Here is a 25,611-nt window from a genome sequence, read left to right as displayed (position 1 = left end):
CTTCCTGAATGACTACACTTATTGAAAAGGAAGACATATTTTGCTGTAGTATTTTCATCAATAGCAATCGTGTATACTGTGCTGAGAGTAAATAAGATCAGCCACAGGCACATCTATATTCCAACGCCTGCCTTCACACAAAGTGGATTACACTCTTATATCTCTATCAAAACAGTTAAGATGATGTTATTTTTTGCAGCTAAGGTCGAGGCAGACAACTTATAAAACCTCCTATTCCTGCTTCCTCACTACTGCAAGAAGTCTCACTGAGACCACACTGGAATTATTTTGGTAAGCTTTTGTTGAATAAATGCACAAACAGAGGCAAACAGTACATGCAAGGAGTATGTCAAGATCAAAATAATAGGTGCAAGTTTTGTAACAGTGAACATTAAGTCAGAATTTTATTAAAATTACTCTAAACAACCCCTTGAAGACACATATCTGAGCAGACAGTGGTAAAATAATTAGAGAAGTAAGAGAGAGCCAGGCATTAATGTCTCTAGAAAAACATTTCAATAGAAGCAAGAAAACATCTTAGAATTGATCAGCACACAGGGTGTGCTGAGGACAACCCAAATTGCACAGAACAATTACAAAGTACAGGTGTATTTCCCACTCCCAGAATGCAAAAGCCCTGTCACCAGGGTACAGCCTGCACAGCTGCTGAGGTAGTTTCTTGTTTCCTTTCCAAGCTCAGGCTTGCCTCAGATCCAAAGGGAATACCAGTTCCTCTCTGCAGGGCAGGAGGCAGGTCAAGTGAAAAAGCACCAAAGGTGAGCAAGTAGCAAATGTTGTAGGCCAACGACTGTAGTTTGACCACCAAGCAGAGAAGTTGGTGGAGGGGAAGGGCATACATGGAGTCCAAACTTTTTATGTTCCAGCTGAGCTGAGGTTAATTGAGAAGAAAATAAACAAATTAAATCTGTGTTACACCAATATAAAGCATAAAGGTGCAAAACAATGTAAAACAGAGCAAGAAAAGTTACCAGTGCAGCAAGCACAGAATTAAGTGGTCCAGGAACCACAATTATCTGGCTTGGCGGTGCCTGAGAGCACTTTTGGTCACTCCTGGACAATATCATGGATTCTCTTTGAGAAAACAACCATGAGCATCCTTCTCTAGCTGAAAGAGACCATTAAGCAGTACTCCAAAAATCAGGGCTAAAGTGCCTGAGGATGCATCCAAAATGTGAAGCATCTGTGATTCATTCAGTTCTTCTGAAAATGCATGATGTAGTCCATTTGCACTTTCATAAATCTGCCAGTTGCTTTGTCTCTGTTCTGAAAGATTTATATTGAAACAGTTACCATTCTGCATGTCTTTTCAAGGAAAGATGAAGCCAACTTCTGTTTATTCCTTCCATGGCACAGTTAGAAATGGGCTATTTGCCATTGACTCACACAGTCAATGTGAGACAGTTGCTACAGGCTGCAGCTCTATACCACCAGTTTTCCTTTGAACTTTTTTTTCTTTCAGAATTTGGCAAGAAAGGTTATCTAAAAACCACTCTACATCTTGATAATCTTCAGGCCACTGCAAATACTGATTCCTTTGCAGGAAGTTTCAAATTGCTTTGTGTTTCTTCAGTTACTGAGAAAGTGACTCAATCATTACCATAGTGAGGACATCCTTCAGATCACAGAAGTACCTGCTCTGCGTGAAATTAGAGGCTTGCACACACCAGCCATCTTTGGAAAACTGCCTGGTCACAATGCAAATTGTTTTCTTGCTGTTCCAAATGGCATCACGAATATTTTTCATATGTTCTTCGCCGGGCATGAAATCTCTTTCCTCAAAACACAAGGTAAATCTGTTGTTATCAAAATACTGTGAGTCCAGGTGCTTTAGCAAAGAATTCTAGACCCATTCAAAGTCATTTTTGCTGTAGCACAGATATACATCATATTTGTATTCATTTTTATCTACTGATTGTGGTTGGTTGTCTATCAGTCTTTCTGTGGTGGTTTTATACCAGATGAAAAAAATCCCCCAGCAGTGAGTAAAAATTGACTGCCACCAGAAACACGAGAAGAATGACCAAGAAGAAGATGAAGAGTGAGAATCTGAGTGTCTGCTGGAGTTCATCTTCATCACAGCCATCGTATGTCATATTTGACCCCTGTGGCGGTATTCGCAGGGGTCCCAGGATGAGGGAAGAGATGAGAATCTTGACTCCATGTTTCAGAAGGCTTGATTTATTATTTTATGATATATATCATGTTAAAACTATACTAAGAGAATAGAAGAAAGGATTTCATCAGAAGGGTAGTTAAAATAGAAAAGGAATGAGTAACAAAGGCTCGTTGCTGACCGAGATGGTCTGGACAGCTGGACTGTGATTGATTGGCCATTAATTAGAAACAACCAGATGAGACCAATCACAGAACAACCTGTTGCATTCCACAGCAGCAGATAATAATTGTTTACATTTTGTTCCTGAGGCCTCTCAGCTTCTCAGGAGGGAAAAATCCTAAGGAAAGGATTTTCATAAAACATGTCGGTGACAGTACCCCTTCAAAGGCAGGGGGCTACACACCATTCCTGTCAGGCTGGGAGCCAGCCAGGGTTACTTTTATTTCATTCAGCTACACTAGCAGGCTCTTTAAAGCACAACACATAATTATTATGTGTTATATCCAGAATACTCAAAGTCATAAAGACTTCAGGCTCAGGGGAAAACAGCTGGTTTCCAGATAAGTTTAGGTTTGTTAGGCTTTGTGGGAAAAGCCTAGGAGAAAGATGAGACAACAGGTTGGAAGCCAGGTAAAGTCTTTTAAGAGATGGTAGACCTCTAAAAATCTCCTGTGGAAGACCACTGAGTTAGATGCTATTCAGATGTAGAACTTGAAGTTCGGGCAATGCCCCAAACACATCCAAACATAAATCTCTCTCCAACACCAGCTGTAACATATTTTCACCAAGATCCAGATATACTGATTGTTTTCTATAACATTAGCACTCTTCACACAGTAAGAGAACTGGTTATGTTTTAAGAAGATATACTGCAGATCTAGAATTTGGAAAAGAACATCCAGGTCACCTAGTTTTGCCAACCAATTTCTTTCTAATTTGAGGTGTGTTGCAGTTATTGCTCTGTTACCTACAGAGATTAGCTTACTGTCACCTAAAAAGGCAAAGGTCAGATGTGGAAAGGAAGGGAGTCTTTTAATGGCATTGTCTTGGAGATCAGTTATTTTCAGATTTACTAAATACCTGAATGATTTGTTACCAATCATCCCAATATGATTTTGCTGTAAATCAATATACATTACACTACATAGACCCTCAAAAGTATAATCGTACAACTCACCCAAAAGGTTACTTGAGATTGAGAATTTTTAGGTTGCCGAAGCCAAAAAATGCTTACCTTTGGATTTGATTTATCTTGTTTTTTGAAAAGGTTCAGTGATTCCAGATTGCTAAGACTTTGAAAGATTAAAGAATTGAGAGAGAAAATGCAACCCTGTGAAATATCAAAGAACCTTAGATTACTTCTTCCGAGTCCTGCAAAAGTAGAACCATCTGGATTTTTTAAATTATTAAAGGCAAATCCTGAAACCCATTATAGGACTGCTAAATATTAAAGAAGTTATTTGAGTCCCTTCAATGGTTGTACAGAGATACTGGACTCTCTCTGTGCTCAAGCCATTGTCCCTAAGGTCTAGTGAGCTAAATGTAATATTTTTGAAAGGATTGGGGCACTTGGCCCAGGCCACATCTTCTGTCTTGTACAAATGATTAGAACCGAGGTTAAAAAATAAAGAGTGTTTTCCTTGGAAGCTGGTAAGATTGGTTTGACAAAAGTTGGATATCTTGTTGAATTTCAGGTTCACACTTTTCAAGGCCGTTAGATTATAAAATGAGGGGTGAGGATGAAGTTTTGTGATTTCATTCATTGAAAGATCCAATTCTTCCAAGGATCTCAAATCTTGAAAGTAACATTCTTCCAGGATGGAATCTCCAAGGGAATTGTGGAACAGATGGAGAACAGTCAGGCTTGGCAAGTCTATAAAAGCATCAAGATGCAGTTGAAGAATCTTATTGTCTCCCAAGTCTAAGATATGAAGGTTTGGCAGGTTCCTGAATGCTTTTTCCTATGGTAACAGGATGGACTAACTGGGTTCCGATTTCCAACAGCCATAAGTGCTCCAGCAGTGGGAACGAAATCACTTTTCTGATATAGTTTTAAGTCAGGAAAAGCGTCACTGTATCCTTTGGCACAGGTGGAACATCTGTGAGGCTGCAGAAAAAATATATGGATACTTGAGCTTCTGAGTAGCCCCTTCTAGATGCACACATGCCACTAGCTGGTGACATCCCCAAGAAAAGAAGGAGCTGATGGCACAACATCATGAACCTATGTGAAAAGAAGTGGCAACAGCGAGAATTAGTTCAGGAGTTAGCTGGTTTTGCAGTGAGTTTCAGAGCACATTTTTAACAGCTGTAGAATAGAGGACTAATGTCACCCTAAAAATGACTTGTAATTTGGGATTTATCCTTTCTCTGAAATCTAACAAGCATGACCTGATAGTCTGTTTGGTCAGAACATGCATCCCAAAAAAAATGTGAGAACCTCCTAAAATCTAAAAAGTAACTCTCCTTTATGTTCCTGTCCTAGGCTGACATTATGATACTTGCATGTCAAATCAGGTGTTCTGTTTATGCTGGATATTATATTCTGTGCTTTCAAGACTGGCTCTGACAGTGCAGGGAGGGAGGAGAAAAAGAAGCATAGAGTTTCATTATCAGCTGCACTCTCCCCCACAGTCTGCTTGAACACAGAACTCCACTGTTGTTGTCTGGGCAAGGACAGGGCAGAACACAGTGCTCCTTTTGCTTTTTAGTTAGTTTAGCTAGCTGAGGCAGTCCGAGTTTTCCCTGGACTGTTTTTCTTTTCGTTTTTCTTGGAACCGTTCAAATCTGCTCCAGACTAGGACCTGGGGAGCGCTGAGAGCTTGCACTTTGTGGCCTATGGGGGCCTACTCTGGGCAGCAGTCTTCCCCAGTGACAGAGGGATTGATAACAGAGTGAGCACCCACAGGAGAGACTTTCTGAATTTGTCATCTCTTCAGAGTGGTGAATGAGTTTTGTCATCTGGTATTGTTCATTTTCTGTGCTGGGGAGCGCTTGGCCTGTTAAATAAACAGGTTTTCTTTCACTTCTCTCCAAGGAAATTCTTCCCGAACTGGTTGGGGGGAGGGGCTATGTGGGTTTGCTTTTTGGGGCGGGGGGGGCTTTTGGAGGATTTCTCCCAAATTTGCCCTAAACCAGGACAGTTCCTTAAACCCCACCAGGTGAGAGTAAAAATCTTGGCCTTGCTATTGAATCTGCACCATGGAACTGGTAATGATGGGGTGTTAGCTTAACTCCTTAATTAGTTTTTCCAAAAAGGCTAAAACAGTTTGGATTGGCCAAGTAAAAGTGCAGCCACCCAGTCATCTCAACAGAGCAGAAAAATGCTGCTCTTTTCCTTGTCACCTGTTTGGAATTCAGATTGTTATCACACAGAGGTGCCTAAAAGCCATGAGTTCTTAAAGAGAGGAACCTCTTTTGGGGCTCCTTGAGCCTCAGATTAACCGGACAATGTGAAATTGTTCTGGAAATGGCTGTAAGTATAAAAGTATAGCCAGGAACACGACTAACAGTGACGGAACAAAACAAAACAAAAGCAGTAGCCAGAAACTGTGCTGCAAGATTTCATGTTTTATGAAAAACTACATTTCCCAAACTGTAAATTCCTAAATTATACAAAAAGGTGCATAGCACAATTTATGCAGCTTACTGATGAATCTATTTATTCCCACTCTCTGTTTTTCTTGCATTGCGCCCTCTGTCTGCCTGTCGCCCTTTTTATCTGAGACAAGAACCTCTTCAGAGCAAGGAAGGTCTTTTTTACTGATCATGGTAAAGAACAGAGCAAATTATTAGCCCTAAAGTGGTTGTTTGTGTAGTGTAGTTTAAAAAATACTCCTAACCTTCTAACTAAGATCGCAACCATCTGCTTCTGCTTTTAGCCAAGCATTTACTGAAATGAAATGATGAGTTAATGGGTGATTTTTTGTGTCCTCCAGCACAATTTGCTTAAAGAGTGGTAAGTGTGAATTCTTGTAGAACCAAACCCCCATCTAATGTCTGCAAAGTAGATCTACTTCAGAGAGGAAAACAGTGGGGCTTTGAGCAATTACTGTTCTGATTTGTGCATGCCTCCCTCTTTAAAGGGCAAGAACAAAACTCCATCTAGAATACTGCACTATTAAATTAAATTTAAAATATGCTTATTGCTGCCATACAACAGGATTCCTGGGAAATCAGAAAGTATGTCAGTAGAAGCCACTACGACATTCCCACTGCAAAAACCAAAGGAAAGATCCAGCCAGTTTTTAGAGACTATCTGCTCCATAGAAAGTACAAGGATACTACAACACAATCCAGTCCTATAACTGACATGACCCCACTGTATCAAACATTTTTGGTGATGTTCTCCAAGTCACCTGATTATATTAAAACCCTCCCTTGCAGCAGCTTTGACTGCTGGAATGAGGCTGTGAATTTTCACCCTAGAGGCTCAAACACTACGTGGGAAACCCACATAGCTCACAATTTAAAATAGTGATCTGGTAATTTTTAAGACAATCTCATGTGCTTGAGACAAGCTCTGATCCTTGAAAGTAAAAGAGATTAGGGATGTACAATAGGAGTTGATGTCTGAAGTCCTGACATTCAAACTTCATTCATGTTTTGTCTCACCAAGGAATTTAGGATGTGCTGCAAAGGAAATCAAATTACAGGCAGTGAGCATCAAAATTCTCTTTTATTGAGCATAGTAAAGAACAGAGCAATTTATTAGCCCTAAAGGGGTTGTCTGTGTACTGCACTTTAGAATAATCATGAAGAAATCTTAACTTCTATGGGGAATAATTCCAAGTACTTTAAAATAATCATGAAGAAATCTTAACTTCTATGGGGAATAATTCCAAGTACTAAAAAATAATTGTACCTACTAACCTCTTTTTTGACCTAGCATGCACTTTTAAAGGGGACCTCATAAGCAGTAAACTATTTCATGTTTGTTGTGACTACAAAATATTGTAGGATATTAAAAAAAGACACAGCTAAACATACAGCAGGTCATTCAAGATCTTGTTTACTTTTTTACTTTTCTCTTTGCTTGAACTATGAAAACAAAACACCAAGTTAACTTTTTAATATTTGATAACTATTATATTGCTGCTTCTTGACACCTTGATATCAGGTGTTTAGCACAAATAGTTTTAATTTACATTTATCTTCAGACATTTACATTTGGATCCCAGATTAAATGGATGCTTTTAAAGTTTGGGCAAAATCACAGCATCATCAAAAGGAGTGACAAAGAGAAAATACTTTAAAAGTCAATATTTAACGGATATGTGTACAATAGGAAGCTAGAAAAAGCTTAGAAAGTTTAGAGTGCAAGAATTAGAAAATCTTGGTTTTAAATTTTAAAATATAGTTTTATTTTTATTATGAGAATACAAGAAAACGGGGAAATATTTTTAGAGATCTTTTCTTTTATGTTGACCTGCTTTTCCACATTTCTGTGAGCTAAAAAAACATCTAACAATCTTTCAGCAGTTGTTACACTCCAACTTTGCTCTGGTTTAGTGTCAAGCAAGATTTTACTTGTAAACTCTTTGCTCCCTTTCTGCCTAAGTTATTACCTTTTTTCCTGAACCCATGAGCAGCAGAGGGACACTGGCACTAAGAACTGCCTCTTACTGCTGTCCCGAAGACAGCAAAGGTTTGTAATTATCAGAATCCCATCATGTAGCAGTTTATCCAACCCTTCACCACTGTACATTAGCATGTAAAACCTTTTGGGAAGAATATTCTTCCCACAAAATGAGGATCATCCCATTCAATTACCTGTCTGTGCAGGGACATGGAGATGAAGGGATGTGTTAATGCTCAATTCACAGAATCATATAGTCACAGAATCTTTAAGGTTGGAAAAGACCACCAAGATCACTGAGTCCAACCTTTGGCCAAACACCACCATGTCAGCTAAACGATACCAATAATTGCCAGGTCCAGTTGTTTCTTGAACACTTCCAGGGATGGTGACTCCACCACCTCTCTGGGCTGCCACTTCCAACGTTTAAACACCCTTTCAGTGAAAAAATTCTTCCTGAATGTCCAACCTGAACCCCCCTGGTAGAGCTTGAGTCTATATCCTCTTGCCCTGACAATTATTGAAAATTTTCATTATTGAAAACTGGAGCACTGAAGTTCCAAGAACCAGAACCCAGCATGCGAGATTTTGTTTCCTTCTACTGCACTAATGTTGGAAAGGGTAAGTAGTAAAGGGAAGGGGAAAAGTGGAAAGGCTTTGAGTCATCTGGAGTTGATCTTCCATATTGTACTCACTGTTTTAAAGCCTGATTTTGCTCACCTGGTTTCAAACCACAGCAAGGGAGGATGGGAATTGGCAGTACCTGAGAGTGGATGCTGTAGGAGAGCCTGTCTATCTCAGCATCACTGTGTTGGCCTGAGGACACCCAGAGGCACTGTCAGTAAGCAAGGCCTGGAGTAAATCTGAAAAGGAGGGCTCAGACTGTATCTTTTTGTTATTCATGGCAGAGCAGCAACTCTCTTACGGAAATTTAGAAAGCACTTGTTGCTCCTCTTTCCACACCCTCAACAAAAATGTGCTGGAGAAGTTGCTGTGCAATTGCTGTCTAAACCCAAGAAAATTCACCTGAATAGACAAAGATGTCTCAATCTCCTTCTTCAGATCTTGGGCACCTTCCAGCCATCCAAAGGAGTCTCCCTTGTGGAGCCTTCTCTTTATATTCCCAGGTCACAATTCTGTAGAGAAATGAGAATCATTCCTACTTCTTGGAGAAAGTACAGAACAAAATATCATTGTCTGATGCCCTAGTATCATTCATATTTTCCTCACTCGTGGCAAAAATTATGATTATCTTTCCCAGAGGCTGGTGATATTCACTGACTGTGAAGGACTGTTTGTATTTGGTGCTTGGTAAAATTTCTCAGAAAAAAACCGACAAAGACCTTCAAAGAGCATCCTTTTTCTTTTAATCTAACAGAAAACCTACTGACAAGGAGTTTGTAATATTTATTTAAGTCATAGAAAAGATCTTGAAAGATATATTGCAAAACAGGAAGCCTTTGTTCTTAGACTGGTCAGATAAAGTCCAACTACTATTATGAAAATTTGCATTGCTGATGTTATCTGATTAGATAAAATCTACTAAATGAAACAAAAATAAAGCTCCAAGCTTTTGTCTGGGCTTTAGGCCATCACAATACATGCATTTGTGCTCATAAAAAGTTGTGCAGTGTTGTCATGGTTTTAGCCTGGCAAAATGCCAGTGCTTCTATGAGAAAACTTCTTTTCTTGGTATTTGCTGTGAGATGTGATCAGAGACAGAGAAGAGCAGGCTCTAACTTATGACTGAAAGGAAAAAAACTTTATTAACATAAAACTACAGGGAAAAAACCACACAGAACACAGGATGAAAACTTTCTAAATTTCTTCCTCCTCCCCCCACCAAATTTCTTAATTCCGTTGCCACCCTTTGGATAATCAATTCTCAGTTCTTTGAGAAGAGAGGAGTCTCTCTTGCACTACAGACTTCACCTAGGAAACAGTCGAAACTTCTCGTGTTTCTGTGTCACGTGTGGCACCGCCCGGAGAACATTTTGCCATCGTGACCTCTTCCTTCCATGTCCAGTGCTCTCACCACTGCACATGGACCAGAGCTGCTTCTAGGGTTTTTCTCTTTAAGGATGCTTTGTCTAGTTCTAAAAAAGAGCACAGTCTTTCTCTTTTTGGGACACCTGTCCCCCCCATGTTTCACCCCCTGGGGCTGAGGGGTCTCTCGAACAGAGATCATCTTCCTCTTCTTCTTCATCGAAGACGGAGGGCACCACCACCACCCTCCTCACCCGTCGTCTCTGTTCACACACCTTCACATCACCGCACTCTCCTGGCTCTGAGCCATTGCCTCCCCCTAGGATGCAGTCTCTGTGTCACAGGAACTCAAGGGTTTTGTCCATAGCTATCCAAGAAAAGTCCAGCCAAAAGCCACTCCATCATCTCCTCCCACCTAGAATTCTTCTCAACTTTTTCTCAATCTCACCAACTCTAGGAGGAATCAGCATTTGCAAGGTTTCCATCATCCCAAGAAGGGTTAAAAGTCTCAGGCTCTGCCTGTTTGGTTCATGAACTCCCACGGCTGGCTGCCCTGCTGGGCACCCCCCCCCCCCTTCTCCTTCACTCCAGCCGCGCTATCACAAGCACAGTCTGCTCTCTCTCTCTCCCTCCAGGGGGGGAATGGGGGATGGCTGCTCGAAGCCTTCGCAGTGCAATGCTCCTCCACCCTTCGGCCCAGGCCTGGCCTACCTCCTTCCGGCCGCATGGCTCCCCTCCCCCCTGCCCAGCTCAGAGCTGGACAGGGGAGAGGTTTCCTTTTGGTCCAGGGCCGGAACTCAAAAAAAGGGACTTCCAGTGGGAGTTCACAGCTTTTAACCCCTGTGTTCTCAGAGGCGTATCCATGCCCTCAGTGGACAAACCAGGTGCCAATATTAAAATCTGGACACCGATTGGCGTGACCACACCATCCCAAAAAAAAACCATTTCCTCTCAAACTACGACAAGTGTAAACACGCTTTTTGTCCTGGGGCCCCCCTCTAGCCAATTAAGATCTAAAACAGAAACTATTTCAACTATTTCATTCATCAGATGATTGATGAATGTGCCCCATCTCACCCCCTCAATTTCTCCCTTAAGTTGCCAGGATGCTTAAATCAAATATAGCAAATTTCCTGTTAAAATCAGGAAGCATCTTACAAGGTAATTGTGCACTGTGACAGCTCCTATCATTGATGGAGAAAAGCATAAGGCAGTAAGGCATTTAATGACCTGACAGAGCAGAAGGACTATAAAAGCCAGTACTGGTTTGGGTGTAATGATCTATTTTCTGTTTGTATTTATTTGTTTGTTTTGATATCCCATCAGATTATATGATGAGATGCAAACACACCAAGACAGATGTGATTCCACTAATTATAGTGTAACAGCTCTTTACAGGAGAGCAGTCCCCAAAAGGACAGGAAAATAAACTTGAAAACAGAGACTAAAACATTCTTGGGCTACTCTGTGGAGGACAAGAGTAAATTGAATATGCTGAGAGAGAGTCCTAGCCCCAGACCTCAGCTTTTGGCCCTAGCTCAGCTGTTTTTAGGTTCTAGCAGAGTTTTGAGCGTGTCCCTGATGAGCTGGGCCAGCCTGTTCATGTCCCTGCCCAGCAGCCAACTGGGTTGTTTGTCCCAGTATAGCCCAAGCACTGGGCACTGGTCCATGAGCTAGCAGCCCAGCTCTGCCCTGTGTGTCACAGGACAGCATGAAGGCAGAAAGGGCCTCAGCTGGACCTAAAGAGGACCCACAACCAGTCTTCCAGCTCTTAAGGAAATACAGCTTTAGTGAGGACAATGAAGATTCATTTGAAGGTTTGGGGGCTTTTCATTTGGTGGGGGTTTGTTTTTCCAAAGTTTCTGCTACTGTTGTTTACCAGCAGTGACACTCTAGGTTGCACAAACAACCTGTGGGCAGTCACAGTTAGCACTCAGGGATTCTTACCTGACATCTTGAGCCCATGTCTTCCTTACTCTTTGAAACCTGTCATGTAAGAACTGCCTGGTCTACACCAGAAGCCACCCTGGGGGGAAAAAAGTCTCCTTCCTTCCTGTTAGTTTCACCTCCCTCTTTGCTATAACTTTGGACTGTGTTTTCAGAAACTGGATTTAGCCCAGGGACACAATGTTCTTTTTTTGTGCTTGCAGGATAATTAGGAGCAGCCAGGATTTAGGCTATAACTTTGGACTGTGTTTTCAGAAACTGGATTTAGCCCAGGGACACAATGTTCTTTTTTTGTGCTTGCAGGATAATTAGGAGCAGCCAGGATTTAGGCTCTCACCTGGAAAAGATCAAAGTGATAATAGGAAAGCAGTCTTAGGAATGACAGTCGAGTTTTTAAGTTACAGGAAGCTAGCTTTCACAGATGAGACAGAAATCCTTCAGGAAGCAGTCAATTCTTGGCAAACTGGAGAAGCAGCAGTTACAGTCTGAAGATTGTAACTCCTGGGGTCACAAGCAGAGCTCTGTACAGTCTTTTTTAAAGGTCTCACCTTTTTATAAAGCTCATCAGTGCTGTCATGCCTGTGAAACAGTTGTCAGGCATAAAATAGTGGTACTGGTTTGGTAGCCTCAAGTCAGCAAAGATGAGTAATGGTGATCAGCCAGAGGGGGAATGGCATGGTTACCACTCCTGCACTTCCGGGACCAAATCTGGGCACATTATTTATTAGAGAACTATTTTAAAAGTATGGAAACAGATTCCTGAACATGTGGAGCCAAATGGAACAAATTATAAAAGAGATGTTTGCTTTTTCAAGTATTTTTTTTCGCACATGCAGTTTAAAAGAGCAATCAAAAGATTGCTGCAAATGTCCAGTGACAACAGGACCATAAATATAATACAAAGAGAGATAAAATCTGCCCAGCTTTTAGGTAAAATTAGAAATTGCTCCAGACTTTCCTGGAATCGAGATGTTTAAATTTATTTGAAATAGGATTTAGATCTGAATGAATTTGAGTTTGTTCTTGGTGGCAGAGGAGAAAAATGTGAAAATTTCACTCACTAGTATGGCTGACAAAACTCTGGACTGTCAAAACTGTGATGCAATGAAGACCTACAAAGTAAAGAAAGTAGAAAAGGAGCTGGCCTTCCTGAAACCATTCCTGTGGGAGGCTATTGGTGAGGGAGCTGTTCCATCGATTCCAGCATGGCAGGAGCATCCTAGGGCTCACCTGCATATACGTCCCAGATCAATTGCTTATCCACTGATTGCCCTTACACAAGATAGTCCCAACCCAGCCAGGAGGAACAGCTGTCACACAGGCTGAGCTGATGAAAGGTGTATAGAGTGGGAGCAGGCGACTGAGTGACACACTCCATGCAGTGCATCTAGAAGAACATGCACCTGATTTCTGAATCCGTAAAGACCTGCAGTCAGACACCAAGGGACTGCCAAAACAGAAATCCCTATGCAGGTTATAGTTTAAATTCTCTCCCTACCCAGCTCTTTCCATAGAGAAAGCCAGCTATGCCTTTATTTAGCACTTTATTCTGTCAAGTAAAACAGCTAGAGTCAGCTCTGTTTTCTTCACAATGCAACACCAAACCTTTTTCTCACACTCATACCCACTAACTGTGGAAGCACTGGATATTTTGGACAGGAGGCACTCTCTTCTTCCGTTATAGCTCTTCCAACTGAGTGAATAATGTTCAAGATTCTCTAAATCATGTTTCAGACTAATAAGGGGTTGGCGGATGCTTTGTATGGGGCTAAGGGAAGATCTGCTCTGCGCTGCTTCCATGTTCTCATTATGCATGTGTTCAACCCAGAAACCATCCTTAGAGAACACTGTGGAGGTCCTTCTAGCCCTGTCCACTAGTTCCTGTCTTTCAGCACCTTATTCAGCTTCTGAAAGTTCTTGCATAATGACACAGCTTCACAAGGAAGCTGGAGATGGCCAAAATTAGCCTGTTGCCAATTAAGAGGACACGTCTCATTCACCCTTGGGCAGAGATTTGATGGACTAAACTCTCCCATGACCCGTGTGAATGCTCCCAGTCATGAAATTAAAGATATACAGCAACAGCTCACTGCTCCATTTTACAACGCTGCTGTGCTTTATGCTAGGTCGGAGCTAGAAACCTGCCTGACAACACCTATGCCATGTGTTAGCCAGGTTAGATGCTGACCAGGCAGCCCTGCCAGACTGGGGCGCTCTTGGGTGTCTGCAAAAGCAAAACACTTTACGCCCAAGTTCTCAAGTACTGAAGTCTAGGGTGGAACTGCTGAAATCCCACCAACTGGACTCTTCAAAGGCGAGGTGCAGGTGTAGTCTTGTCTTATCAAGTCCCACCTCCAACACTTTTGTGCCTCTTAGGGACTTTGTACCCCGCAGATCTATTTTTCCCCCCCATTTAAAAAAAAAAAAGAGTGTAGTAATCCCTGTCCGCCTCGGGCAGAGAAAGTGAATGAGTGCCAAGTTACATAGTGCTCTGAAAAATTCGAAGTGAAACCCTGCTGCCAAAACATTCTTCTAGGGCTGGAAAACCTTATTTCTTGGCGGCTTAAAGGGACAGTGGAAAGAGGGGCGGTCGAAGGTGGGAAGAGAGGGTGAAGACTGACCCTTGGAGTGCCGTGGGCTGTGACGGACCTGTGTAGGGCTGTCGCTCTCTCCCGCATCCCGGTCCTGCGTCCCGACGCCACCGCCAGCGCTCTGGGACGGAGCGGCCTCGCACGGAAACCCGGCCGGGAAGAGCCTCTCTGTTCCCCGCCTTGGTCCCCGTTCCCCGCGTTGTTCCCACATACACTGGGCGGCTGGAGCGGGAGGGCGTCCTGTAGCTGCCGGGAATGGCGGGGGAGCGGGTCCGGCGGGAGAAGCACCGCCCCAGGGAGAGCGGGAAGAAGCAGTGTGGCTGATCGGCTCACTCACGCAGAGCCAGGGAGCGGAGGGGGGCCGCAGGGATTAGGACTAGAGGGAAGTGGTGGTTATGTGGATATGGAACGGGAAAAAACCAAAAAACAAGAAACAAACAAAAACAAACAAACAAAGGTAGAATCATCAGGGAAGAAGCACTGGAAGGTAAATTCCCCAGCAGAATGGAAACCTTCCCTGACTTTCCAAGATCGGCTGCTGGATACAGAAGTCTAGGGCCCCAATAAAAGAAGGAAGTGAAGTGTTGGAGCAACTCCAGAGGAGGGTCACAAAGATTCTTAGAGGGCTGGAGCATCTCTCCTGTAAAGACAGGCTGAGACAGGTGGAGTTGTCCAGTCTGGAGAAGAGAAGGCTCCAAGGAGACCTCAGAGCGCCTACCAGTACTTAAAGGGTGCCCACAAGAGGGCAGGAGGAGGACTTTTTACAAAGGATGTAGTGATAGGACAAGGGTGAATGACTTTAAACTAACAGAATTTAGATTAGGTTTGGATTAGATATTAGGAGAAAGAAATTCTTCACTGTGAAGGTGGTGAGGCACTGGAACAGGTTTCCCAGAGAAGTTGTGGATACCCCTTCAAGGCTAGGATGGATGGGGCTTTGAGCATCCTGGTTTTGTGGAAGGTGTCCATGCCCCTGGCAGGGGGATTGAAACTGGATGATCTTTATGGTCCCTTCTAACCCAAACTATTCCATGATTCCATGGGAGAGGGTCAGGCCCGGGAAAACCAGACTGAGGGGTGCAGCCAGAGCACAGGAGGCAACTTTTATGGGCTTTGCTGCATTTTAATCTTTAGGAGATTGTCAGACTGACTCAACTCAGTCTAAGAAACATGAACATTTGTGTTTGCTAGCTGCTTGGTGCTTGAGCTGTTTCTTCTGGGTTTTTGGTTTTTTTTTCAGGTGCAAAGAGCCAGCACATCTCTGTCTCTTACCCCCAGTACAGCTGACTCTCTGATCTGCACTTATTGTGACCCCAGATAACTGTAAGCAGGTGATCCTCCACTCACATTGTTATTCTATTTATAATGACCATTCCATTCCATTTCTTACATTACCTTATACTAAGTGGAATACTTAGACTTCCTAAAGAAGTTAGGATTGAATGATAGATTGGTAACTGAAGCGATTTATTTGCCAGTTACTGTAATTCTTAGAGAGCAATCCAGGAATGAAAAGGGGAGGTAAAAGAGAGGACAGGGTAACTTTTATTTCAAAAAAATTACAGTAATTTAGGTTATAGTCATTTAGGTGTTACATTTAGATAAAATTTCTGGAAATTGGTGCTATTTGAAAAAGTAACCACGTCTGAGCTAATTCTTGAGCTCACTTTTGCATGGCCATATCCACAGGAGAGAGCTAGGGATTCACTAACATTGCATAGGAGACATGGGAGCCTAAAGCACTGGATCTACAATATACCTCTTGTTAACCAAAGCATCACCTCATCTGGACAGCTGGAAATGCAGCACTGAGGGCCATGTTTTAAGATTATTAAATAAAAGGAGTCTTGACTCTCTTGGGGTTGCCTAAGTGTCAGCCTGTTTTGGTTAATTAAGTACCTAAGGCAGCTCTTGCTCGCAAGTCACACCAAGTTGTGGACCCTTCTCCTATCCAGATCACTCCTTCTGGATCCTCCTCTTTGTGAACTCTGCTTCTGTCCCTGATGTCCCCAGGTCTCCCACCAGACAATGAGAATATCTAGACAGGAAATTCTTACTCTTTCTTCTTAAGCTGTTCTGCTTTTTATGGGATCAACTGGGCCAGAGATGACACCAAAGAGCCTATTTTCATACTAATCTGTGTTATGTACCTTTAATTACTTATACCTATGTCACTCCTGTACTAAGTACTTATAAGTGTTTGCATAGCATTAAGCCTAGGTCTCCAGGGACATTGCAACTACAAAAAGCATGCAAAGGGGAGCACTTAATATAATCTCACTACATGGGATTACAATCACTTAATTCAGAATTTGCTTTTATTTCTTTAAACTGAATTTCACTTCATTATAAGTTCACCCCAGTCAGTTTGTTTCACTTTGTTCTCTGACTTGGAGATTATATTTCCTTTCATATAAGGAAATTATTTCACGAAAGGAAATGAAATCTTGCGATTCCAATGAGGATCTATTCGGCAACAATTGGTCCATTTCCCTGAACTTGAAATCTTGAAATCAGAGAAGAAAGTGTAACAAACACTCGGGAAAGGAGGATGAAATAAAATGCAATTGAAAAAAAAAATAATTCAGAAATAGAATGACTAAAACAAAATGGATTGCAGTGAAATGAGATACAGTGAAAAGGACCAAAATTTGGCAGAATTATACTTTCTGAAATCCCGAAATCCGGAAATTAAATCAAACAAAAAGACAAGAGATTAAATTAATGAAATAAAATGCTTAAAGGAAAGGAAAATTTTGCAGTGAAGTGAAAACAATAAAAGCCAATAGGATTATATGAGCAACAGACAGTGGCCAAAAGTGTGCTACTGCCTTCTAAAACAGTGAAAATGGTAAGACTTCTCTAGATCAAAGCTGCTGTTGTAAATTATCAAATCGGCAGCCAAATTTATAAAAAAAATTCATAAATTTATTAGATCAACAACCAGACAGAATATTATAAAACCGCCACAGCCAAGACAGCGTCAGCCCCGGACTTTGACGCTGAGTGAACTTGGATCGGACGGACGTAGTGTCAGTGTCTCCCCAGTGGTTCACCCTGACTGCTTCAGGTAGCCAGCTTATATACAGTTTATTCCACCTGAAGCAGAAATGACATAAGATTTCTGTATGTCCCTTCATATGTATAATGGGAACTATACAGATGCAGTCCTGTACAAAAGTTAGTCCATAGGTTCGGATGGCTGCCTGGGCTCCTCGAGGTAGTCCTCTTTTCAGTTGTACCCAGGACGTTGCCTAGTCCTCGATGTAATCTCTTCCAGGTGCCGTTCCTTGAATGTTCTGGACATTCCCAGGAAATGGCCACTTATTGCCTGAGAAGGACTCATTCATTCATTAATAGTCATGATTTTATCTGGGCGAGTCCGGGAAATCTTTGAATAGAAAGAAGGCCCTGCTTCTGGCCATGGGGGTCAGAGGCATGGTTGAATCTTATAATTTTTATACAGTTACAAAGCATGAGTTATCTCTATCATATACTACAGCTGCCAATACCTAAATTTCTGGCTGCCACTGAAGCACCAAATGCCACCTCTGAGCTGAACCTGAGACACTGGGGGAAAAGAGGTTTTTTCCCCATGGAAAATGGCCATGGTTCGCATTCAGTTGCACTGATGGACAGTGGGGTGCTGCCTCCAAAATTCACAAATGACACGGTATTTCTCCCAGAACAAAGCTCCCACCAACTAGGACTCTGGCTGTCCTTGGAGCCCCAAATGCCATCTCTGAACTGACTCCAGGACACTGGAGGCTGAGTATTGTTTTCCTTTGAAAAGGGACTGGTTCTCGTCCAGGTATTGGAAATCCAGGGAGATGGACCAAGCCTTGCCAAATTAATCCTCATTTAATTCTCAAGTATTCATTTCTTCTCATTAAATGAAGAATTTCTTTCAATTAAATGCAATAAAATCTTAACTTCAGAAAAGAAAGTGTAACAAACTCTGTTCAAAGGAGATATCATATTACAAGATGCAGTTGAAAGAAGGAAAAATAAAATTTGTAAATGGAATAACTACAACCTAATGTATTGGGATGAAATTGCCTGTAATGAAAATGACCAAAATGTTTCAAAATCATACTTTATGTAATTCCAAAATCATGAAATGAAGTCAAACAAAGAGACGGGGAAAAAAAAAAATGGAATAGGATGACATCAAGTATAGGTAAACGGACCAAACTTTGCCAAATTTAGCCTGATTGAACTCAAAAGATTTTGTTTCCTTTTTTGTTTCCTTTCATGAAAGGAAATGTTTCCTTCTATGAAATTAAGAACTTCATTTCATGAATGGAAGTGAAATTTTGAAATCCGAGAAGAAAGTGTAACACTGGAATGACGATACAATAAAATGCCACTGAAATGTAAATAAAATATATATTTCAATATAATTTCAATTTAATTCAATATAATTAAAATAATCCATGATGGTGACTATGTCATAGCTTTCCTGCTGAACCATGGCTTCTAGCTCCTCCTGTTTGTTGCCCATGCTGCATGCATTATTGTACATGCACTTCAACTGGGCTGCTGATTTCACCCCTCACTCTGGCTTACCCTCCTTTGGGCTTGTTCCTGGAGAGCCTTGCATCCCTCTCCCCCTTCGAACCTGGTTTAAAGTCCTCTCAATCAGCCCCCACATGGGCTAGAATCTTTTTGCCCTTGTTAGCTGGAAGGAGCCCAGCTGGCTACAGCAGGCAAGGTGTCATAAATGTTGCCCCATGATCAAAGAACCCAAAGTTCTGCCCGTAGCACCAGCCCTTAAGCCACGTGTTGGTAATGTGTTCCCTCCTGTTCCTTTTATCATTTGTCCCTGCTGCTGAAGGGACTGAGTAGAACCTGTGCTTCTGCCCCATCAACCAATCAAACCAGAGCCTTGAAGACCATTTTAATTGCCCTGGTATCCTTCTTTCTAATCTCATCACTGTCAGCTGGGAATATCAGCAGTGGATAATAATCAGAGGGCTGAGTCAGCTTAGGGAGTCTCCTGATAGCCCACAGCCAGGCCCCAGGGCTGCAGCAGACTTCCCTGTGGGATGGGTTTGGTCAACATACAGGGCCCTCTGTTCCCCTCAGAAGGCAGTCACCCACTATGACTGCCCTTTTCTTTTTAATACCAGAGATGCTGATCCATCTGACAGACAAAGTGTAATTGGGAGGCTCTTTGGGCAGGTTATTTTCATTGATGGCACCTGGCTGACCCTCTGGATCCACGGCCTCATATCTACTCTGAAGTGGCACTTGGGTAGGTGATGGGGGTTAGAGGAATTTTTATTAACTCGCCAAGCAGGGACTCATTTTCTCCCCCTTCCATCTACTAGCTCTTCTCCATCTGCCTGGTGGTGAGAGACAGGGGAGTCCTCTGACTCCTGGGGGTCTTCTTTCAGGGATGGAAGGATGAAACTCCACCAGTCTATTTCCCTTTAACTTTCTCTAATAGTCCTAAGTTTTTCTAATTTCTCCTTAAGCATAGCCACCAGACAGAGGTGATCATTCACCTGTTTGCACCACATGCGGGTGTCTTTTGCATTGTCCCCTGCTACTACTGACAGCCTCAGACACTACTTACAGATAGGGGTCTGGACAGACATATCCTTCTTGGGGGGTTCTGTTTGGGTTGGCACACTTTTACTAGCCATAGCTTTTAATCACTTGGAGACCATTTTTGAAAAAACAAACAAACAGAAAACCAAAACCAAAACAAGCAAACAAAATCCCAACACAAAATAAAAACCACAACCAGAAGGATGACTGCAACCCAGCCTGCTTACCTTGCCTGTGAACACCACCATGCCATGCCCCTGTTTACCCACTCCTGGCTGCCACCCTCCCTACAGCCTTCTTTAAAGGAGGAAGCCCCTTCCTGAGCCTGAGTGGCCAAGGAGAGGGAAAGGGGACCATCTGATCAGGTCTCTTTTGAAAGCACCTCAGGTGGCACGGATTGGGATGAAATGAGGTGCAGAGAAAAGGATAGAACCTTGCAATAATTGTACTCATTGAAATCTTGAAATCAAGGAATGAAGTGAATGAAGAGACAGGAGTAGTAATTGATGATATGAAATTGTATTAATGCACCTCTCTGATTGCCTGGGATATTTTATACTTACATTAAATCAGGTGACAGATCTGGCACTGAAACAGTCCTAGGCCACAGAAAATGGGACCTCAAAGACAAGTAATTTTGCTAAATTTGGAATAGTGTCTTTAAACAAAACAAAGGGAATTGAAGAAAGCCAAATATAGGGAAAGTCCTGTACAATTCTTTGAGGACACATGGGATATTAGAGAAGTATCTGGAAGGAAATAGTTTTGTGCAAATTTACATTGTGAGGAAATGGTTGTGATACTTACATCACTGAAGGGGTATTAGGGACGGCCAAAGGTAATACTCCATCATCAGAAGGCATGAAAAGACACTTTATTATTAGAAATCTACAGTTCTTATAGAAACAGTGATGGACCTAAGACCTGATTGGCCTTTAGAAATCTTCTCTCACACTATTGGTGACCTATGAATAGCACACTCTGGAGAACCATATCTATAAACAATGGTTATAGAAAGAGAGATAATTGTTTGAATTCTTTTCCTCTACTTTTCCCACAGCTTCTACACAGCTTCCCAGGACTTTCCTGGGAGAACCATGTCTCTCTCTCTCTTGAGAGGATATGTAATTACTACACCTCACCCTATATACTGTAAAAAAAAAAAAAAAAAAAAAAGAAGAGCTGTGTTTGCCAATCTTCTGCAGGGCCCTTTGCAGAAAGAAGAACAAACACAGCTCAAGAGGTTTATCATTAATCAATCAAAACGTCATTCAGAAGCTGATTTAGAATGGCCAAAGGGACTTTCAACATATACTGTTGAATTCTCTGCAATCTCTCATGCAAAAGAGATCAATTATTAATTAGATAAAAGAGATTATTATTATCTAATTATTAATTAGATAAAAGAGATAATTATTAATTCTAAGAAATCACTTACTAATTCTAATATAGTAACAAACCACCATCAGCCTGACAAAGGACTAGCAGTCCAACTTGTCAAAACCCATTTCCCAGTGTGAGTAAATGCCCACATGGCAGAAAAGAAGGTATTAATAAACACGTGCACATACTCAGGTCAGTCAAATTTGGCAAGATGAGTAACATCTGTTTGCCACAGCTGCAAAGCCTTTAGGCCTCTGAGATTTATCCCATCCAGTAAGGTGTAGCAGTTCAAGCCTTGGCTGGCACTGAAATTGCTTCTTGCAGAGCGTGTGTACTTTAATAGAAGAATGATGCAAGGCTTTTGGCCTATGCAGTCATGTCCTGAAAGAACAGCTCGAGTGATATAAATGAACTCAGGTCTGAATTACATTCCCAAAGTTTTCAAAACAATTGAGTGTGTCTGCTGCATAAGAATTGACCAAATTCAGACACTTAAGAAAAATGCTGGAAAGCCATGCCAACAACCTTTAATACAACCAGACCGAGCCTAACTTGTGACATTCCAGCGCTCCGAGCCGTCTATGAAGATGATGCCAGCAGCAGCAGCGGGTCTTAGGACAGAGCGGCGGAAGTGGCCCCGGTCCCAGTGGGTGGGCCAAGGCACCCAAACACAGCCGGCGGAGCAGGGTCTTTTTTCTCACCGCCCGCCCCAACCATGCTGCCAGTGTCTCAGCCATCTCCTCTAGCATTTCGCCCTTCCCCCACCCCCCGCCTTCCCCGCCTAAATGGGAGGGAGGATTGCGGGAGTGGCCGAACACCTCCTCCTCCTCCCCCCACTCTCTCCAGGACCCCTGGTCCGTGTTGACAAATGGGAATGTTATAAATGATCAATTCTGCAGCCAAATTTATAAAAAATATTTTATAAATTTCTTAGATTGACAACCAAAAAATAGAATATTATAAAACCGCCACAGCCAAGACAGTGTCAACCCCGGACTTTGACGCTGGGTGAACTTGGGTCAAACCGACGTAGTGTCAGCATCTCCCCAGAATGTCACACCAACTGCTCCAGGTATCTAGCTTATATACAGTTTATTTCACCTGGAGCAGAAATGACCTAAGATTTCTGTAAGTTCCTACATATGTATAACGGGAACTATACAGATTCAATCCCGTACAAAAGTCAGTCTATAGGTTTGGATGGCTGCCTGGGCTCCTCGAAATGGTCTTCCTTTCAGCTGTAACCAGGACGTTGCCCGCTTTTCGATGTAATCTCTCCCAGGTGTTGTTAGGTGAATGTTCTGGACATTCTTGGGAAATGGTCGCTGATCACCCAGGAAAGACTCATTCACTCGTTAATGGTCATGATTTTATCTGGGCAAGTCCAGGAAATCTTTTGGAAATGAAAAGCCCTGCTTCTGGCTATGGGGGTCAGAGGCATGGTTGGATCTTTTTAATTTTTATACAATTTCCAAAGCATCAATTATCTACATCATATATTATAATCTCTCCCCATTTATTTTACTTATTTAATTCATGCTTCTACTTTATTAATTTTCTATTTCTACCCACCACCATTGAGGGTTCCTCACAAGCGGAGTACCCCTTACACTATTCGGTATTCGCCTTGTGGGATGACCTGATATACTATACTACTTCTTTCTTCTGTGTTTTGTCTTTCAAACATTGCCAATGCTTCTGCAGCATCGCTGGCATACTTTCTCTCCCTGAGCTTCATGATCTTAGATGCATCACTTCTGGAAGCTCCCTTTGAGTCTATGGGGACTATTGCAATCTGCATTCCCCTGACTACAGAGTGGATCAGTCGATAAAACATGGAATCAGACAGGGTAGGAATAGGATCCCGGCTACTGAACAGAGAACAAGAAATATTATTTTGTTCCACCATACTCCATCAAATAAATTGTCCCACCAGGAGGACTGCAAAATCGAATTCCATTTTTGGATGGGGACATGGGCCACCTTTTTAATTTTGGCCGCCAAACCTATTATGGTTTCCCCATAATCATCAATCTCAATGCAACATTCAGATTCATTAAATTTTCCACACACCCCTCCCTCTTCAGCCAACAAATAGTCTAATGCTATTTGATTTTGGTACACAAAGGCTCTCACCTGAGTGTGCTGCCGACTTAGTAAATCTAGGGCTTCTGAGGTGTGATTTGATACAATTTCCATAACTGCTTGCAATCTGATCAGCCTGTTCAGTAGGTAGATCAGAGTCCTATATCCATAGCTTCTATCTTGTGCCCATGTGGCTGGCCATTAATAATCGATTATTCTTGCCGCTGGCCACTCCTCTTCCCCCCAGGCTTGCCTCCTGCTTATAACCGGTATAATCTTCTTCAGACTCCTCCTCTCCCGTTTCAAGGTCTCGTACAACAGAGCCCCTAACAGATTGGTTTTCGTCCTTGGGAGAGTGAAGAAAACTGGCCTGATCATAGCCAGAGTGCAAGACTCTTTCTACCTCGGGGGTAATTCACTGTATGCCTTCTTTCCACAGATTTAATAACTCCCATCCGGTGCTTTCCATTTAATGTCTATTTTCCCTGGGTCTCTCCAGAATTTTCTTACACTTTCCAAGGATTGGAAAGGGTTGGCTCTCGGACTTTGGGTCCAGCATAATCCTGTTCTCTCGTCCCACTCACACTTTGTATCATTTTTCAGACTCCAATACCCCAAAGGAGGGGCAGGGAGCCATGCCTTGCCTTTTGAATCAGAATTTACTGTCAAAGTAGACACACAGGGAGTGTATCCTACCATTTCAGTGTATTCTCTCCCCTCCCAGCTGACACAAATTGAGCTAATCACTCTTTGGTCCAAAACCCACCCCTCAGGCCTCTGTATCAATTTTGAGACCCTCGGGCTATCCCATTTCAGAAGTTGCTCAGGAGCCAAACCTTCCCCTTTCCAGGGCCAGCAGATTTCAGCCCTCCACAAATCCAACAGCTCGATAAAATCAATTCTGTTGCTATTTCTTGATTCAGATCAATGAATAAGTTCCTGTCTGGGGAAGGTAGTTCCCCATCAGAATATTGTTTTTCCAAGGCCTCATACTGTTCACTCAGTGTTTTTAAACTTTCTTGTTCAATCTTCTGCTTCCTCAATTCTGACTCCTTTCTTCTCATTTCTTGAATAATTTCTTTCATTTTCCCTTCAGGATCCTCATTATCTTTGTTCTTTGCAAAACAGATCACCATATCATATTGCAGGCACACCCTATCATCCTTTGCTTGCGCCAGATCCAATATGAGTGGGTTCTTTTTAACGGTAACTTTATTATCAAATTTCATATTCCTTGTTACCCCATACATTTTCCCATTCATCGTGCATATCCCCAACTTTGCGTTATCATAGCACAAAGGGTTCACCTGGTGATATGCAATAAAGATTGATTCTGTCTTTCCCCCAACCCACATAGTTCGATTACACTGGTCACAAATGGGGATTGACATTTGTTCTGCATCACGTTTTTTCTTCTGGAACCCGTGATTGTTTGACTGCCCGTTCTTTAACTCTGCCTCGGGATTGATGCACCAAATCCCTATTTCTAATTCACACAATTTCACCCGAGTACCATTTTTCCAACAGTACCTGCTAGTTCCATTCAGGCATTCCTCTGGCTTGGTATGTCGAGAATCCCCCGTCCCCGGTGACTGGGACTACTTGAGTGCAATTTCTACACTCAACCATGGAGCTTTCGTTGTTCCGGGGATCTCAATGCTCAGACTCTGCATCCCGCACATGGCTAGGCTCAGGCTAATCAGGATTCCCACTAGGCGTACTCCTCTGCCTTTGCCTTCACCCCCTGGGGTGCCACCAGTGGTGAGGAAGATCATCTTCGCGGCAGCAGGAGTACTCCTCAGGGAAGACTCCCTTGGACCTAGCCGCATACCACCTCTTAAAGGCGCCCCACCGAGACACCCTGATTGCATCGGAACTGCAAGGGACCCTGAATGGATTTTCGGCACTCCACATTCAGAATTTCTGCTTGGGACCTAAGCTTCCCACGCGCCCCGTTTTGAAAAATACGAAACTACTCTCAAGAATCTAATTCAGTGATGCTCAGACTTGTGGTTAAGGTCAGGATACGGTCAGTCAACTCGAGTTCTTCTTCCAAACACTGAGTACACAGTCTTTTCGGCCTCTGTCCCCTTCTGCAATGGATCACAAAAACTCCTTGACAATATTCACATATAAAGTTGCACAAACGAATAGCATACACAATCTGACAGTATACAACTGATCCGCTCATTGTTTGTCATTTATGAGGACGTTGGAGTCGGATTTTTAAATCGCCGGGGGAAGAAGTGACTCTCCAGTCAGGTGCTTCCTCCTGCTGCTTGGCTTTCTTCACCCTAGACGGGTGTGTCCAGCCCTTCTCTGCTGTCCAAATGGCCGTGTCTGTTGTC

The 25,611-nt window shown here is 42.5% G+C and overlaps 2 pseudogenes; both read right to left on the bottom strand.

Annotated features, from left to right (window-relative positions):
• Positions 1-374: 374 nt before the first annotated feature.
• LOC132324640 (toll-like receptor 5) lies at positions 375-2,114 on the bottom strand (annotated as a pseudogene).
• On the bottom strand, positions 375-24,525 carry LOC132324382 (toll-like receptor 5; annotated as a pseudogene).
• Positions 24,526-25,611: the final 1,086 nt, after the last annotated feature.

This window comes from Haemorhous mexicanus, chromosome 3 (assembly GCF_027477595.1).
Source record: "Haemorhous mexicanus isolate bHaeMex1 chromosome 3, bHaeMex1.pri, whole genome shotgun sequence".
NCBI classification, from domain to species: domain Eukaryota; kingdom Metazoa; phylum Chordata; class Aves; order Passeriformes; family Fringillidae; genus Haemorhous; species Haemorhous mexicanus.
Note: the sequence above shows the minus strand (reverse complement) of the source record. Positions and strands in the feature narration are given on the sequence as shown.